General features: G+C 42.3%; 1 long non-coding RNA gene across 1 annotated transcript in view; it reads left to right on the top strand.

Annotated features, from left to right (window-relative positions):
• The first annotated feature begins 536 nt into the window (after nucleotides 1–536).
• LOC138148801 (uncharacterized) overlaps nucleotides 537–19,361 on the top strand; it is a 124,874-nt gene continuing 106,049 nt past the window's right edge. The window contains exon 1 of the long non-coding RNA XR_011165184.1: nucleotides 537–645. This is a non-coding gene — a long non-coding RNA (uncharacterized lncRNA). The remainder of the gene's footprint in view (nucleotides 646–19,361) is intronic.

The following is a 19,361-nucleotide window of genomic DNA, read 5'->3' as shown; positions in this document are numbered from 1 at the left end:
AATACTTTCTAGAAGTGTGTCAGATACAAATAGAGTACCTTCTTTCTAGGGGCAGCTGGTTGGCACAGTAGATAAAGTGCTGGGCTTGGGGTTAGGAAGACTAATCTTCCTGAATTCAAATCTGGCCTCAGATACTTACTGACTGTGTGACCCCGACCAAGTCACTTATCTTGTTGTCCTCAGTTTCCTCTTCTGAAAAATAAGCTGGAGAAGGAAATGACAAATCCAAATTGGACTTTGAAGAATCAGATGCAACTGAAAAATTACTGAACAAGACAAGGCCTCCTTTCTCCCTGGCACTACTGTTCCATGGGGGTGTAATTGAGAGATGTATAAAAAAAAGAGTAACTGAATTTTGCTTTTTGTTTTTCCTTAGGGAGTATAAAATATTCTACTCATCTATTTATAAAAACATTTAAGAGTAGGAAATTTTTAAAAATCTAAAAATATATACTTCATTTGCATATTATGGTCAGTTAGGAGGTTGTCAGAAGAAGATGGGAAAGGGGAGGGGAATGGGAGGAAGTGAAGAAAACACAGAGAGAGAGGGATAGAGCAGGATGGAGAGCTATGGATGGAAGCAGAAAAAGGAGACAGTAATACTCTGCCACAATGAATGAGGAAGGGAAGGTTCATAGTTTTGAGGTAAGTTGAATATTGAATTGGAGGCCACACCCTGCTGTGTATTAACCTTGTAGCTTTCAGAGTATTATCACCTAACACCTCCTCTTAAAATTATATCTCTATTTAGCTGATCAATGAATGTTCACAGCTCTTTAGTCACCCAATCTGTAGAAATTCATAGACTTATATCAGTTATATCAAGGTGATTTGTGCAGACCATGGTGCACTGGGACACACTAACTCAAGTTTTGGTTGATGTGTAGTAAAATGTTGGGTGTGATGTTATTGGATATTAAAATAATATTATGAATAATTATATTCAATATGCTTTACTTACCCAGAATACTTAACATGGTGATCACAGTGTTTACAAAATATATAAAACTTGCCAATTAAATCTGGATACTAACTTCAAAACAGACCAGACCTTGAACTCAGAGAGAATTTAACAAAATGGATGTTCTTATCAAAGGGAAGCTGTGTGCACGAGTCTTTGGACCCTCTCTTAGCGTAGCCAATTTAAAGGTTCACATTTCTCATGACAAAGAATACTGAAAGTTTGAGCATAAACAAAGCTGAGGCCATTGATTCCTTTTAGGATTTCTGAGGTTAGATTTTGAATTAGATTAAATTAAGGAAGACTAATATTCATTAAACTCCAAATAGGTGGTGGGCACCGTACTAAATGCTGGAGATACAGAGAAAAGCAAAAATAGTCCCTGCCCTCAGGAAGTTTACAATCAATAGAAGAGACAACATCCAAACAACTATGTATAATATATACGCCTAGGATAAACTGGATTAATCTCAGAGGAAAGGCACCAGCATTAAGGAAAAGCTTCTTGTAGAGAGAATTTGCTCCCATCCCCTCAATAAATAACAAATATTTACTAAACGCTGACCATGAATCAAGTACTGTTCTAGCCACTGGTAGTACAAAGATAGTAATGGAATGGTTCCTGACTACAAAGGGACTACATTCTATAGAGTTCATCTCTTCTATGACTGATCTATCTACTGGGCTTCCCTTTCTGAAATCCTCTAGTACTTATTTGGCAAGTAATATATATGGACTTGTATTTTTGAGTATGTATGTCTTGCTTCTTCAACTAGACTACAGACTTATGAAGAGAGACTGGATCTTATTTTCTCATGTCTCATAATGCCTAGCATAGGGCTGTGTGCACAGTAACCACTTTAATAGACTGGAGACATAGTAGGAACCCTAATAAATATGAATGGAACATAATGAAATTCAATTCAGCAAACCCGTATCAAGGGATGAGGCTCTAAGATCCCTGGATTAGGGACCAGAGAACCTGGGTGTTAATCTTAGCTCTGCCCTTAACTATGTGACTTTGGGACAATTATCTTTTTTCTGTCCTAGTTTCCTCAGATATCAGAGGAGGGGGTTAGCTTAGATGATCTCTAATTCTATCTCCTATGATCCCATTAAGCACCACCTGGGCCTCTAGGAGAGCCACAGTATGGTAGAATGGCTAGACACCTTGAAGTCAGGAGGAAGACTCCTGTCTGTGATACATACTAGGTGTGTAATCTTTTTTTTTTTTTGCTTTTTTTTTTTGGAGGGCAATTGGGGCAATTTGGAGGGCAAAGTGACTTGCCCAAGGTCACATGGCTAGTTTTTGTGTTAAGTGTCTGAGGCCGGATTTGAACTCAGGTCCTCCTGACTCCAGGGCTGGTGCTCTATTCACTGTACCACCTAGCTGCCCCACTAGGTGTGTAATCTTGAAGGCGGAATCATAGATCCAGATTCCAACCTCCCTCCTCCAGCAATGTGATAGGTGCAGAGAAAACAAAATTGAGAGCGTCTCCCTCCTGGAGAATCTCATGATCTAGAGCTGGGGAGGGGGAGCTCTGGTGGATAAACCAACTCTAAGGCAGAATGTGCTCCATATTAACTCAGAACTTCAAAGGAGACTGGAGATGGGAGACAACACTTCTCTCAGATGTAGGGCCCAGGGAGTCTTCATGGAGGAGGAATCTTCCAAGTTGGGTATCAGACAGGGATAGACTTCAGTAGGTGGAGATGGGGGCTTGAGGTGGAGGGTGGGAAGAGCCTCCAGTCTAGCAATGGGGAACCAAAGCTGTGGAAATAGTAAGGAGCAGTGTGAAAGCAGGGGGCAGCGAGGAGGCCAATGGGATGGGAAGCGTGTTGTTTGTTTGTTTGTGAAAGGGACCGACATGGCACCACTATGCTAAAGTCAAGTTTCAGTGTAGCTGACTGACTGATCAGACCAATACAAGCTCAGAAGGATGCAAGAAAGGGAGAAGAGTATGGTTTCAAGGTCACTGTAAAGGAGGTAAAAATGAGTAGTGGCATGGGAGGGGAAGCATGGGGCTTGAGAACCAGACAGCTTTGGGTTTTAGTCCCCCTTTTACCATTGACTTGCTTTGTGACCTTATACAAGGGCCTTGACCTCTCTGAGTCTTAGGCTATCTTGTTCTTTAATATCCTTTCTGGCTATTCTAATACATCATCTAATGTATTTTTTTTTTGTCTACTAAACTTGAATGAAAATTCAACACCTTCCCCTAGTGGGAAGTTCTATTTGCTGAGTCAGAAAGAAGAGGACTGGAGGGGGAGAGGGAAAGGGACTGTCATCCAGGAGAGGGGAATTATTTGTCTGTTAATCCATTTAGATGGATATAGACCTTGGAACCCTAAGCATATCTGGATGGGTTGTTTTTAAAGCTCTTCTTACAGGTGCTGGACAGAAATAGAATCTCTGTCTATCACTCACTGAGACAGTAAAACTAGAAAGTGGTCTCCTGCCCTCTAACCTCTTCGAATAAACAATGGGCTTCAGGAATGCTGTTTGGAAGGGCAGGTTCTAAGGAACAATCAGAACTGTCATAAACATTTTTTCCTAAGAGACCATGGAGTGAAGGGGGCTGGAAAGGGAAGGCGGCTGGGGCCTTAGGAGATGACAATGGCCCTGAGGAAATAGCTGAGGCCATCTCCTCCCTCATCTCTGGAAAACACAGCCCCACCAGGATGCACTCTCAGCATCTGGCCCTTTCCTTAGTGACATCGCCCAGATGGACAGTCTCTATCTCCCCAAGGGCAGCTGGAAATCCTGGGCCAATCTGATTCAATTAAATTTAAACAGAATTTTCAGGGAGACTGACAAGGATTGATCAAACAAATGGAAAGAGAAGGTGAAAGGAAGAAACATTTACATAGCTCTGCCTATGGGCCAAGCACTGTGCTAAACATTTTACAAATATTATCTTTTTTGATCCTCAAAACCACCCTGTGAGATAGGTGCTGTTACATTTTATGGTTAAGGAAACTGAGACAGAACAGAGGCTAAGTGACTTCACCAGAGACACACAGTTCATGAGTGTCTGAAGTTGGATTTGAATCCAGATCTTCCTGACTCCAGGTTTAGTTCTCTATCCTCTGTACCACTAGTTAGTGGCTTGGAAGCTAAGGAAGAAGAGATAAGATCCAGGAATTGGGGGAGAAGGGGGCAACAGTATCAAAAGCTAACGAGAGTTCAAAGACATAAGACTCCAACTAAGAAGGAGTCTTTGGATTTAAGCAATGTCTTTAGTGATTAAGAGGTTCATGGTAGTCTTTGAGATGCAGTTTCAATAAAGCAGTGAAGCCAGAAGCCAGATGACAAAGGGTTGGGAAGTGAAGGGGAGGTGAGGGTGGGGTGTAGAAGCAGGGACTTTAGACAACTCTTCCTGGGAGTTTGATAATGAAAAGGAGGGGCAAAAGATATATGAAAGCTTAAGATGGCAGGCAGTCAAGTGAAGGGGTTTAAAAAAATTTTTTTTAAGAAGAAGAGACCTTTCTATGCTTCTCCCTATTCATCATGCTCAAAATTCCCTTTAGCATAGGTGATATTCCATTACACTCATATGCCACAATTTGTTTAGCCATTTCCCAATCAAGGGGCATCTACTTTGTTTGAGTTCTTTGCTCACACAAAGAGTGCTACTGTAAGTATTTTAGTGTATATGGAACCCTTCTTTTAGTCAATAATCTCCGTGGGGTATATGCCCTGCAATGGAATCTCTGGGTCAAACACTATGGGTAACTTAGTCACTTTATTTGCTAATTCTAAATTGTTTTCCAGAAGAGTTGTACTGATTCACAGCTCCGCCAATAATGCGTTAGTATACAAGCTATTCCAGAACCCTTCCAACATCAGCTACTGTGTTCCTATCTTTTGCCATCTTTGCCGATTTGTTCAGTGTGAGGTATTAACAATTCAGGGGTGTTTAGCTCTGCTTTTGAGTGATTTGGAGCAATCTTTCATATGGTTTTTAACCACTTGCCATTCTTATTTTGAGGACTGTTGGTTCATAAAGGATAGTGAAACCTGAGCAGTGGGAAAGAGTTCAGTAGATAGGGAAAGACTGAAGATGAGAGGAAGAGAGGTAATGTTTGATGGGTCAAATTCCTGAAGGAGGACAGAGTCAAGCACACAAGTAGAGACAGGAAGAAGGACTTCTTCTACATCAGGGAACAGGGAAAATGATAGGATGGCTGAAGATTAATGGGAGTTTTGAGATATAGTAGGACAAATGAAATACCTCAAGTTGAATGACTTTTATTTTCTCAGAAAGTAAAGGACTGGGTCATCTGCTGAGAGAGTTGAGATGTTGGGAATTTGAAGAAAGATTTGATTTGTAAGGGCTTCTATGAAGAGTGTTCTAGAGAAGCAATTAGGGAAGAATCAAAGGATTGCCCCATGCAGTAGTGAGGGCCCAATTGAGCTTCTTAGACAACATGAATTTGTAGTGGAGGCAATCAACACAGGTGTAGGATTTCCTCCAGCAGTGTTCACCAGCTCAGGGGTAAGAATACAAAGGGAAAATAGGGTAAATGATCCAAGGTTGAGGGTTGTTAGGGTGTGGGACAAAGCAGGTAGTGCATTCAAGGGTGGAAGACAGTGTATAATTGAACTAGGGAACTGCAGAGTCAAAACTGAGCATGGAGGAGAATGAAAACAGATGGTCTGGGAGAACTGCAGGGAACAAGAGGACCGGAAGCTGAAATGAGGATGCAATAGTCTTCAGATATAGGAAGAATATGGTAGAGGGAGGGGTAGAAGAATAGGAGATATAACAAAAGGGGAAACTTCAGAGTTTAAAATGATCAAAGTGGAACATTTGATAAGGTCTAAAGTGTGCCTGTAGTTGAGTGGAATATGGAAGTCATGCGAGGTAAGGAGATTTGTGACTGGGAGGTCTGAGAGTTCAAAACATCAGTAGGAAATTTGAAGTCACCAAGAATATGGAAAGGCAAGGCAACTAGATGACACTAGCCCTGAAGTCTTGAAGACCTGAGTTCAAATCTAGCCTCAGGCACTTACTAGTTGTGTGATCATGGGCAAGTCACTTAACCTCAATTGACAAGAAAGAGAGAGAGACAGAGACAGAGAGAGAGAGACAGAGAGAGAGAGAGAGACAGAGAGAGAGAGACAGAGAAAGGAAAAGAAGGGAAGAGAAGAGAAGAGACAAGAAGTGACGAGGAGACAAGAAGAGACGAGAAGAGAAGAGAAGAGAAGAGAAGAGAAGAGAAGAGAAGAGAAGAGAAGAGAAGAGAAGAGAAGAGAAGAGAAGAGAAGAGAAGAGAGAATATGGAAAGGCCAAAAGGACATGGAAAGTAGCCAGATACTGAGTTCCTTGAGAAGGGAGGAAGGATGACCTGGAAGCTGGTAGAAGAGAACAAGAGTCTGGATAAGGTGATATATAAATTATATAAATGAATGGAATAAATCTCAAGGGAGAAAGGATTGCTGAGGGATGGCAGCCCAGGGAGGTCTGGAAGTAGTGATGTAGATTAAAGAACATGCCAACTCTACCTCCTATCCTGGTACACCAGGGGTCATGGGAGAAGGAGCGGCCAGGGATGGTGAGAGTAACCATGGATGAAGCCTTGCCCAAGTAGGAAGTTGCCGGTATGAAGTTACAGAACTTGGCACCCAAACCAATGCTCTTTCCATTACTTCTACAAACAAGGAGCTGGTTCTTTGACATTCCTGAATCTGGTTACCTACCACAGAGGTCCACTGAACAGTAGAAATATGTGCCCTTGACCAAAATGGTGAAGAAGCCTACAGTGTGCTCCTAAAGCCCAGACATTCCAGTCCAACCTCAGACACTCAGAAAATTTGGTTTTGATGTTGGTCATTGCACTGTGCTCTACTAAGTTCTTTCTTCCCTACTGCTCTGCATCTGGAGAGAACAGCATTCTCCTCTTTCTTTCTGCCGCCTCATTGCTTATTTCCTCAGAATTTAAACATGGTTGAATATCCTCATTTTGCTCTCCCTTTAAGATGGGAGGTTTGGACTAGCTGAGATTCTGAGATCCTGGAATTTCTTCTCACTCAAACATTCAATGAGTCTGTAAATCTCCTACTCCCTTCATCCTTTCTCACAGCACAATACTATTCCATCACATTTGTATGCCATAATTTATTCAATCATTCCCCAATTAAGGGGTCCCTTAATGTTCAGTTCATTGATACTACAAAAATAGCTGATAGAAATATTTTTGTCCAGAAGACCTTCTTCTCTTTCTTTAATCTCTTTGGGATATAGACCTAGTGGTATTGCTGATTCTAAGCGTACACATGGTACCTTTTGGGGCTGTAGTTCCAAACTGCTTTCTGGAATGGGCTGGGTCAATTCACAACTCCACTAACATCAGTGTTCCTGTTTTCCCACAACCCTTCCAAAATTGGCTATTTTCTCTTCTTGTCAACTCTTTCAATCTTCTGGGTGTCAGGTGAACCTCAAAGTTGTTTAATTTTCATCTTTCTAATTATTAGTTGCTTAGAGCATTTTTATCATGTACCTATAGATGGCTATATGGATTTCTTCTTTAGAAAACTGCCTGTTTGAATCATTTATCAATGATCACTTATCAGTTGGGGAAAGGCCCAAGTTCTATTTTTATGACTTCAGGTTGCAGCTAATTGGCATAGTCACCCACAAATGTTCAAGGATTAAAATATATATTTTCTAGTGTTGTAAGGGAAAAATAATAATTAAAACCCATTTCTATAGACCTGAAAGTTTATAAAGAATTCAGTGCAATCATTACTTCTATTTTTATGAATAAAGAAAATAAAGAGATTAAGTGACTGATCTAGGGTCACATAATTAGCAAGTGTTAGAATACTATGCTTTTTCCATTATATTATATGTCTGATGGGAATGGGGAAGGGAGTTAATGGGGGTGACTTTTAACTCTCGTTTCTGGAGAACTTCTTGTCTTCTCTGTCTGTTACTCTAAGAAATCCTTGGAGCTAGAAAGGAGATCTTGGTCCACAGTTAATCCATCTCTCTTCATTGGCTATGGTAGACAGCATTTTACTTCAAGGGCAGAATAAGCAAACAGATAAGAATATTGCAACACTTTTTTCCAAGTTAAAAAAAAAAGACCAAGAACAACAGGAAGTTGAACAGGAAATTCCCATAGAAGATGAAAATATTTTCGAGCCCTGCTGGGAAAAGAAGAAGCAAGGATAGAAGGCATCTCAGGATTAAGAAGTATCAGAGACTCATTCATGCCACCCCCAACATTCCATCCCATGGCTCCTTGGGTTTGGGTCTGCTGCATAATGCCTCCAAGTCAGAGATCTTAGAAGCATATATGCAAACACAATTAGATATGCACACACATGAATGCTTACACAAGTACATGCATGTACATTTGCAAACATACACTCAAATATGCACATGCAAACAGAGCTGTTTGCTTGGTCATTTCAATCACACCCAACTCTTTGTTGGACCCCATTTGGAGTTTTGTTGGCAAAGCTACTGAAGAGGTTTGTCATTTCCTTCTCTAGCTTGTTTTACAGATGTAGAAACTGAGACAAACAGGCTTACGTGACTTACCCAGCTAGTAAGTTTCTGAGGCCAGATTCAAATTCATGAAGATAAGTCTGCCTGACTTTAGGTCTGGCACTCTATCCACTGTGCCTCTCAGCTGCCCCTGCAAACAGAGCTAATTCTATGCAAAATTGTAAAGACGACTATCATAGATCCATAATCCTGAAGAGTTCGGTGCCTTCAGGAGGCACAGAAATTTCCTAGACTTATCTTCTCCATGAAATATCCTGAGTTTCAGATCTATTCTGTCACAAATCTTACCTGTCTTATAGTTTCCATTTCCTCAGAGTCCAGATTTGAGCTAATTAATTCATTGTCATTAAGGCTCCAGTGACAAACGATCTAAGTAAGTTTTCTCCTTCCTTGAGAATGGCTTTAGACAAAGAAATAGTTCTATAAAGGTGGAATTTCAATCAGTGTGGTCACTGGTGGGAGAGGTTTTTTTAAGGAAGTTTGCAAATCTCCCTGAAATCTTTGAAATCGTATCACATAAAAAGACGAGCACAAAAGCATTTTGGTGGATCTATGAATCAGTCCAACCATCCTGGAAAAGAAGGCGGTAGTCATACCTAAACAGTCCATAGGTATTAAGCCCAAGAAGGTCAAAAATAGAGGGAAAGTTACCACACACACACACACACACACACACACACCCAAAACCAGGAAACAGAGAGAATCCCTATCAACTGGAGAAAGACTGAACCAATTGTGGTATTTCACTGTAATGGAGTATTATTGCACCATAAGAAATTACAAATGTGAAGATTTCAGAGGATTTCTGAACTGATACAGACTGTCAGCAGAACCCACGGAACAATTTACATAATGATAATAATAATATAAAGGAAAACAATAATGAAAGACATAAGAACTTTTATTAATGCAGAGACCAATCTTGACTTTAGAAGACTGATGGTGAAACCTAGTCCTTCCTGTCTCTCAGCAGAATGTTGCATGCCTATATGTTTCTCCCCTGTAGAATATAAACTCCTTGAGGGCAGGGCCTATTTCATTTCTGTCATTGACTCTCCCGTGCCTGGCAAGTAACAGATGTTTAAGAAATGCTTGTTGTTTGAGCGAATGGCTAGGTTTAAGGGTTAGTTGGCAGCTGGTTTAGGGGGTCAGTGTGGACCTGGGGTACACAGCTAGAAGGATGGCTATCAGCTGTTTGGGAAGTTCTCAGGCACCACTTTTCCCTATTAACCTAGAGAACGGAGAGTTTGTCATTTTTATGTTTTCCCAGGATTATTTTTCTCTCCTTATAACCTTATTGCTGTCATCAACACCTGCCTACCCTGTGATATGTGGACCAGTGCCAAACATTTTCGTAACTCTTTTAGCTTCTTGGTTTCTCAGAAACTAGGAGCCAAGCAGTGCAGCAGGGAGAGTTGGGGACTTAAATCCAAGTAACTCCCTTGGGTTTAGAGGATTAATTTCTATCAGTGGGCTTTCCTTCGTGTGTGTGTGTGTGTGTGTGTGTGTGTGTGTGTGTGTGTGTAGGGCAACTGACTATATAGTGGTGTAGCCCAGGGGTGGAGAACCTATGGCCTTGAGGCCTCAGTTTCCCCAAGAAGCAGAGAATTTATTTGACCAGAATTTGAATCACAGCTCTGCTAATTTATATTTGTATGACCTGGGAAAAATCAGTTGCTTAGAAATTGAACTCTTAAGGTTTTTGGTTCAGTGGACTGGACATGGCATTTGGAGTCAGAGAACACTTTCAAGTCTTGGCTCTGATACTACCTGTCTGTGGCTGAGATGAGGGGTCAGTTACTTTCTGGTCAAGAGTCAGCGTGTAGGCAAGATTAGGGTCAGTTCATTGCTGGGAAACCCAGTCTATTGTTTGGGAAGTTAACTGAACAGTCTGGGAATTAAATTTGAGGGCTTGGCCTTAGAAGCTCAAAGCCCTAATTCAGCCCAGAGTATGAACTTCTTAAATGGCCATTCAGGGGAAATAATAAAGGCTTTGAATGAAGTAATAGCTTTTAGGTGACGTTGTCCTAACCAAGAACTCTCCACAGGCAGGCATATGGGGGAAGTCTAAGCAGTGCTTGGTACAACAGAGGCACAGGCTACAGACACTGCCCTCCTACTCCCTTGACTCCTCCACCCACCCCACAACTGGCCCTTGTGACAAAGGCCCAAAGCCCACCTCCCAAGGTGATATAGCAGACACCTTTCTGATCGAATTCCCCACCGAGCAATTGAGATGGCTACAAAGGCTCAGGGACCCCCTGGAGTCACTTCCTGTTTTCAAACTAGACTGAACCTGCAGTTCCTGATTAGAAAATTCTGGAATGACTTTGGTAGTGGTAGTGGAAGGGGATGAGTTCTATTGAACTAGAGGCCTGAGGCTGGGGAAGTAGAGATAGAGGAGGGAAATGCCCCATTCCCATCCCACCCTTCCCTCCCCCCAAATAATAGAGAAAAAGAAGAGAAACCTTCAAATACCCCTCCCCAACCCACAGACCATTGTTCTGTGCGTGTCTACAAACATAAACATAAATTTTTTTTTAAGGAAAATATTTAGAATTTCGTCAAACAAGCAGTTTTTTTTTTCTCAAAGAGGACATTTCATCATGTTTTTCTGAATATAGGCTAGACTGTTCAAATGAGATCTATTTGAAAGGAAAAGTAGAAATCCAATTCCCTCAATCAGTTGTAAATATAAAAAAAACTGCCATGTATTTAAGACTGCCATCCAGCAAGTGAATAGATTTTTTTTACTTGAACTCAGAGAAGAGAGGAGAAGAAAGAAGGGGAGTAAAAAAGAGAGATTCTTCTTAATAGAGTGTGGATAAAAAGATAATATCCTTGAGGTGGCTGATTCTCAAATATGCCTTTCCTGCCACAATTTCTCTGCTGACTTCCAATCTCATATCTCCAAGTCAGCATCCACTGAGATGTCTTTCATACATCTCAAACTGCATGTCCAATAACCATCGTAAACTCAACATGTCCAAAACAGAACTCAGTATCTTTCCCCCTAAACTCTTCCTCGACACCCCACCCCACCCCCATCTTCCTTACTTTTGTGGAAGGCAACACTGTCCTCCCAGTGCCTCAAGCCTGCAATCTAGGAGTCACCCTGGATTTCTCTCTACTTCATCTCTCACCCCACCATATCCAAACTATTGCCAAGGCCTGCTGATTTCATCTTTGCAACACCTCTCAAATATGTCCCTTCCCTCCTCTGATGCTGCCATCCACTGGTGCAGGCTCTCATCACCTTGCTCCTGGATTATTACAATAACATGTTGGTGGGTCTGCCTGTCTCAAGTGCTCACCCACTCTAACCATTTTCCATTCAGCCACTAAAGGGATGATACCAAATCACAAGTCCAACCATGTCTCCTTCCCATCCCCTAAATTCCGCTGACCCTCTATTGCCTCCAGGATCAAATACAAAATCCTTTGTTTGGTGTTCAAAGCCCTTCACACCCTAGCCCCCTCCTACTTACCCACTCTTCTTATACCTTACTCTTGGATCTAGTGACACTGGCCTTCTGGCTGTTCCATGAATAAGACCCTCCATCTCTCAGCTCTCCCTCTTCATGTTCCCCTCTTAGCTTCCTTTAAGCCCCAACTAAAATCCCTTCTTTTAGTGGAAGCCTTCCCCATCCCCTCTTAATCCCAGTGCCTTCCCTTGGTTAATTATTTATCCTATTTATATTTATTCTACATATAACTTGCTTTGTATATAGGTTATTTGTATATTATCTCCTTGAGGGCAGGGACAGTCTTTTGCTTCATTTTGTATCCTCTGTGTTTAGCATAGTTCATGACACATAATAGGTGCTTAATTAATGTTTATTGTTTGAGTGGTCTAGGTGACCTTGGGAAAGTCCCTTGCTGGTTTACTTTTCCCAGCATCAATTTAGAATCAAAAGATGATGAAACTGCATGGACAGAAAGCTTTCTCAGTACAGATGTCCTATACTAATGACAACACAGTTGTTTTTGGTTTTTTTAACATCATCATTTTTTTTAATTCAATCAGTTTGAAGGCAATAATGGGACTCCAGCTACTGGGGGCTCATTCTGGTTACCCCATGGCCCTCACCTTCCTCACCTGTAAGATAGGAATGGTAATACTTCTGCTGGATACCCCCAAAGGATTGTTACGATGAAGGTTCTTTGGAAACCTTGAGGCAGCATCCAAATGGGAATTATAATACTATAAAACTATAATAATCATCATCTTTATTATGGTCCTTCAGGTGGCTGGGCATCCCTCTCACAAGTGCATAGTTTTGATTATTACAAAGCATTTTACACCCCAGACTTAGCAGAGTATGTGGACTTGTAGTCAGAAATAAACCTATGTTGTGTTTCTCCCTCCCCACTACCTCACACCCCCTCCTCCAATCCCTCAGTCCCCTTAACCCAAGGATTTGGAATATAACTCCCCAAGGAAGACCTGTGTCCTGTTTTCATTTTTGTTTTTTCCTTCTGTTTTTGCCCTTTTTTCATATTCTCAATGTTTAGCATAGTGCCTAGCTTAGTAAATGCTAACTGACAGACTGACTCTTCCAAACACATTGTTCAACTCTAGTCTTCCCACATATTTGCAGCTCTCTCTTTCTCATGAAGGGAGATAGACACATTCACAGCCTCCTTGGATCAGAAGATACTGAAGATTCTCGCCCTGTCCTGTCCTATCTTGTCCTGAAGGAATCATTTTCAGCTACATTTCAACTCTTTAGGCAAAGGTAGTGGGGCTGTTTTGTTTTGTTTTTTGGAGGCGGATGATGCAGTAAGTTGTGTAACATTAGGCAAATTGAAAATTATCTTAGCCTCAGTTTCCTCATCTATAAAATAAAGGGAAGAGTTGCTGTTGGGGGAAGGAATGATTGCTGTTTTCAGGTATTTGAAAGGCTGTCATAGAGAAGAGGGCAGCTAAGAGGTACAGTAGATAGAGTGCCAGGCCCAAAGTCAGGAAGACATGACTTCATGAGTTCAACTCTGGCCTCAGACACTTCCTAGCTGTGTGACCCTGGACAAGTCATTCAACTCCACTTGCCTCAGTTTCCTCATCTGTAAAATAAGCTGGAGAAGGAAATGGCAAACCACTGCAGTATCTTTGCCAAGAAAATGCCAAGTGGGGTCACAAAGAGTTGGACATGACTGAAAAATGACTGAACAAAAACAACAACATAAAAAAGAGCCACTAGGGGCAGCCAGGTGGTGCAGTGAATAGAGCACTGGCCCTGGAGTCAGGAGGACCTGAGTTCAAATCCGGCCTCAGACACTTAACACTTGCTAGCCATGTGACCTTGGGCAAGTCATTTAACCCCAATTACCCTGCACTCCCCCCTCCAAAAAGGAAAAAAAAAGGAGGGGGGAAACTAGATGTGTTCTGCTTAGTTCCCAAGACAGATCTAACAGCAATGCATGGAAACTGCAGTTAGGTTTGGGATCCGTGTGAGGAACACTTTGGAGTGGTGAGAGCATCCTTGTTCTCCAAGGGCTGGGCTAGATTGCTACTGAGCTGACGGCCATCGAAGCTTCTGTGAATACTTGTTCTGATTTCATAGTGTTGTTCTGAGTAACGAATTTTAAAGCATTACATAAAAGTGAACCCCCTCCTCCCCTCTGCCCTCTTCTTTTCCCTCTCTCCCCCTCCTCTCTCCTCCCTCTCCTTCTTTACTCCTCCTTTCTCTCCTCTCTCCCCCTTCTCCTCTCCCCTCCCTTCTCCTTTTACCCTTCCCCTTATCTCCCATTCCTTATTCTCTCCCCCATCTTCTCTCCTCTCTCTTTTCCTCCCTCTTCCTTTTCCCCTCTCCTTTTCTCCCCCTCTTCTTTCCCCTCTCTCTATCTCTCCACCTCTCCTCCTTTCTCTCATCTCTCCCCCTTCTCTTCCTCCTTCCTCTACTCTCTCCCCCTTCTCCTCTCCCCTCCCTTCTCCTTTTTACCCTTCCCGTTATCTCCCATTCTTTTCCTCTCCCCCATCTCTTTCTCTCCTCCCCTCCTCTCCTTTCCCATTATCTCCTTCCCCCAGTATAAAACTGAAGTATAACAATCATGTTATACTTAGCAAATACAGCTTCTGCTTTCCTGTTCTTTAAAAAGCCAGTTAAATAGGTTAAATTGTGTTGATTCGAATAGAGGCCAAACCCCACAAAACCACGTCCTCCTGAGAGGTTAAGAATAGCAGGTGTTCACTGACAAGCTCCCAGGCCTCCCGCAGATTTCATAGGGAAGCCCCGGTAGAGCGGGCCTGCTGTCTGGCCTAATGGGCCTCTCCAAGGCGCTCCAGCCTCTAGGGGCTGCTCACTGGGCTTTCTGGGGGCCAGTAACCCGGGATTGGGAACAAAGCTTTCCCAGCCCTGGTCAGAGCAGACTGCACCATTCCAGGGCCTGCTCTCAGCTGCTGTTATTTTCCTCATTGTTTGCCTTCAGGAAAAAACACCACCCAAAAAGGCTACTGGACAAGATGAAAATCCCAAAGGAAGTGCTACCTTACAAGGAATCTATTTGCCTGGGATTGTCCAGAAGGAAAATGGCTAAAGAGAAAACTTAGGGCCAGGTCTAGGGCAGGATCGAGTCCCAAGGGGACAGATAGGCTTTCTCCCCCCTGCCCCCCTTGCCAGGCTGCTTCCTGGGGGACTTGGTGGGAGATGAGGGTGACTGAGCCAAGGCAGGGCGACACTGAGCAGGGGGAAAGTGGGTCTGACCACGTCAGCTCGGCTCTCAATAAGGGGCTCTCAGAAGCCCAGGGAGCCAGAAACAGATGGCAGACGGTGTGTAGGGGCAAAGAAAAATGAGCCATTGTGCTCCTACACAGGGGGCAGAGTGTTTACAGACTGGGTATTCAGTCCCTTGGCCACCCAATAAATATTTACTGAGTGCCCGCAGGGCCAGCCCATGGCTGAGCTGGGAAGTCAGGGGCCTTTGTTTGGGGTATGTGCTCATCTCCCCTTCCGTGCCTTGTTACCTCTTATCTTAGGCTCCTATGATTCCCTGAGTGTCCTCAAGAAGCACCCCACCCATGCCTGGTTTCCTGGGGTAGTGGCTTCTACTCTGAACCCTTCTATCCAAACATGTCAGCTGTTCTGAGTTGGTGGATCCTTACCGCCCTCCCAGCTCATGTGTAAAGCCCTGGAAACTCAGGCACTGAGTTTACCAGACAAACCTCCAAACAGTTCCTACCCTCAAAGAGCTTACATTCAACTGGGGTAACCACATGAATTTAGGTAACTAGGTGAATGATTGGCCTTATCCAGATGGGGACGAAGCTGCTACCCTACTTCCTTTGCTCTCACAATCATCCTTGGCCCTACCCCTAGCACTTACTTTATGTGTCATCCTCCCCTATTAAAATATAAGCTCTCTGAGTACAAGGACAATCTTGTTTCCTTTTATATAGATTCTTAGCACTTAGGACAGTGCCTGACACATACTAAGTACTTAAATGGCCTTTCTGCCTGTCTCTAATTATTGTTTCAGCTCAGATCAGGGGTTTGTATGCCTTTAAATGATAACCAGACAAATATATATTTTATTCTAGAAGAAGTAGGGAGCCATTGAAGGTTTTCTGAGCGGGAGCATGACATGATCAGGTCTATCTATTCTTTAAGACTATCAACTTAGCAACTGTGTAGAGGCTAGATTGGAAAGAGAAGAGGTTGGGTGCAGAGAAGTAAATTTATGAAATTTTAAGAGCAGTCTATTTTAAAATCTATTCTTTCTTCTTCTCCTTTGTTTCCATCTTGTGTACCTATACTAAAACAAATTAAGTTCCTTATTTAATTCCCATTACATCCACATTATTCTTTTCAGACATTTTCCCTTTCCCATCTTCATTGACTCCTTTCTGTTTGTGTCATCAGAATCTCATTCTGCAGTGGTTCCCATCCCCTATAGGGCTGACTTCCCCCTTAGAATTTTCATCATGGGAGTATGCCTAACATTCCTCTGAACTTGGTAAAATCTGCTCTCTTCAAATCAAGAGCGCGTAGAAGACAAAGTCACGCTCTCCTCTCCATTCTCATACATTCTAAGACAGAGCCTTCCTTTTCCCAAAATTCCCATCATTTGTACTTCAGCAGCAAGTTCTTCTTTGTTGCCAGCCTTGTCCAGAATAATCATTATCCTTCACTCTGGAGGGTGCCATGAATAGAGGACTGATCTGGAGTTAGGAAGACCTGAGTTCAAATTTGACCTCAGATACAAATGAGGAAAATAGCACCTACCTTCTAGTGTTGTTGTAAGAATCGAACAAGATAATGTTTGTAAGCATTTACAGTGTCTGGAACTTACTAGGTATTTGTTGAGTCATTTTCAGTTATACCCAACTCTTCATGACCCCATTTGGGGTTTTCTTGGCAAAGATGTTGGAATAGTATGTCATTTCCTTCTCCAACTCATTTTATAGATGAGAAAATTAGGGTAAACAGGGTTAAGCGACTTGCCCAGGGTCATATGTAAATATCTGAGACCAGATTTGAACTCCTGAAGTTAAGTCTTCCTGACTTTAGGCCTGGCAGTCTATCCACTGTGTCACCTAGCTGCCCCTAGTAGGTGTTTAATGTTTCTTTCTTTTCCTTGTTTCTGTCACCTTCAGCAAGATTAAATTATCATCCAGAAAAGACAAAATTTTACCAGCTTCTCTGCTTTAGACAGAGAGAATTTCAGAAGATAGTGTGGCTAGTTGAAATCTGTCCCTGTGACATATTCTGCCTCCTTCTTTTCAGGTACTCAGGTTAGCAACATCAGAGTAATGCTAAACACACACTCCTTTCTTCTAACTTACTCTCATATTAAATTGATTGTTAGGTTAGACTCCACTTTCCCAATATCTCTCATATCCATCCCCTCCTCTCCACTCATATCATCACAGTCCTAGTTCAGACCCTGATCACTTCTTACTGAGATTAGTGTGAAATCCTTCTGTCCCCCTCTTCAATTCAATTTGCTTCGGACATGCTAGGAGCCTTCCACTGCTCAAAAGTTTTCAGTGTATCTCTCTTTCCTCTCTCACCTACAGACATTTAAGGACTCTTCCACAGCCTGACTCTCATTTTATCCTTCCAGAATTATTTAGTATTGTTCTTCATGAATTCTACATTCTATTCACACTGACCTGCCAGTTCTTCCCCATAAGCCTCTCACCTCTTTGTACAAGTTGTCTTCCATTCTTGCAATGCTCTCTCTTCTCACTTCTGCCTCTCGAAATCCCTAGTCTTCCTGGGAATATCCCACCAAGTCTCAATAATATTTTTTGCTATTGTTGTTGAATTGTTCAGTCATATCCAACTCTTTGTGACACCATTTAGGGTTTTCTTGGCAAAGATACTGGGGTGGTTGGCCATTTCCTCCTCTAGGTCATTTTACAGAAACTGAGGGAAACAGGGTTAAATGAGTTGCCCAGTGTCACACAGTAAGTGTCTGAGACCAGATTTTGAACTCAGGGGTTCCTGACTCCAGGCTTCTTCCATTATCCACTGCACCACCTAGCTGCCCAAGCAATTGTGTCTATGAGGCCAAATTTAGCTCTTTGCCTTAGGCCCTTTGGTTCACTTTGATTGTCATTCACAATTTATATATTTGAGTATACTTTTGAGGCTCTGCTTTGTTTCCATTTTACTCAATTTGGGGCATCTCCACTGCTATTTTTCTATTTCTGACTAGTTGTGGCATTTGACTTCGTGGGTATAAAATGGCTGTCTTATCCTTTCTCCCTTTTCATTCATTCAATCAACCAACCAATCAACATTTGTTTAGTGCCTTTATGCCAGAAACTGTTCTAAGTGCTGAGGATCCAAAAAAGGCAAAAGATAGTCCCAGCCTTCAAGGCATTCACAATCTAACTTTTCATTTGAGAAACCTTTTGGATCAGATTTATTGCTCATCAGGCAAAGGTGCTTTTAAGCCTTCAAATGTCCATCATTCTTATAGGCTAAATGCTGGTCCCAAATTCCAAATTCTATGCTTAGACTCCATCTTAAATACCTCCTTTCTGTCCCACTGTCAATCTTGTATCAAAGATGAAAACACCACCTGTGTCTCCAAGATCTCCCATTTCTTGACCAGTAATTCATAATCCCCGGCAATGCTTTCTAGGTTCTTTCTGACAGTATCTTTTGTCCATGATTCAGCAAAACTGGAGCTTAGTCTTAAGTTTTGACAAGTCACAGAATCACAGAATTTCTAAGTTGAAAGGTATTTCGGTGGACAATCCTATGGGGGAAATAAGAATCTCCATTACATCTCAGAAAGTGGCCATCCAGTCTCTTCGTGGAGCCCTCTTGTCAGCCTCTGTCATGTCATGGATGGACATCTCAGGAAGACCTCAGACTTCTTTATTATTAACCTTAGGTCAGGCAAGGGCTGCCTTAGTCTCCCTCAGCAGAGATAATGGGCAGCTTCAACCAGGTGATGCCTAAGGCTCTATCCAGCTCTAAGATTCTATGGAAATTGTTTACCCAATGGATCTTGTTTCAGAGAGTGCTGAGAAGTGCCTCTTTTAGTCAGGATCTGGGAGTTCACCCCAGATCATGGTATTCTGCTAATGGGAGAAAAGTTAAATGATAAAAGGATAAGGAAACTTTCCTAAGGAAAATGACTTAATGTTACCATCAGGGCAGAGAGTGCTAGAGTTGGATGCAGGAGAGGTGTGGGCTCTGCTCTGATACTTTAATTTAATTCAGGCACATATCAACTACCTAGCATGGATTAGACACTGTTAGGTGCTGGGATTACCAAGCCCCAAACAAAATAGTTCCTGCCTTCCAGGAACTTACATTCTATACTTATTAGGTGTGTGATCACTTTATCTGTCTGAACCTCAGCTTTTACATGCATAAAATGGGAATATCACTTGTCCTACCTACCTGACAAGATTGTCCTGT

The sequence above is a fragment of the Petaurus breviceps genome, unplaced genomic scaffold, assembly GCF_028583685.1.
Source record: "Petaurus breviceps papuanus isolate PSGF00001 unplaced genomic scaffold, PetGlider_PUasm1.0 90842, whole genome shotgun sequence".
Lineage (NCBI taxonomy): Eukaryota > Metazoa > Chordata > Mammalia > Diprotodontia > Petauridae > Petaurus > Petaurus breviceps.
The sequence above is the reverse complement of the archived record's forward strand: the minus strand, read 5'-3'. Positions and strand labels throughout refer to the sequence as shown.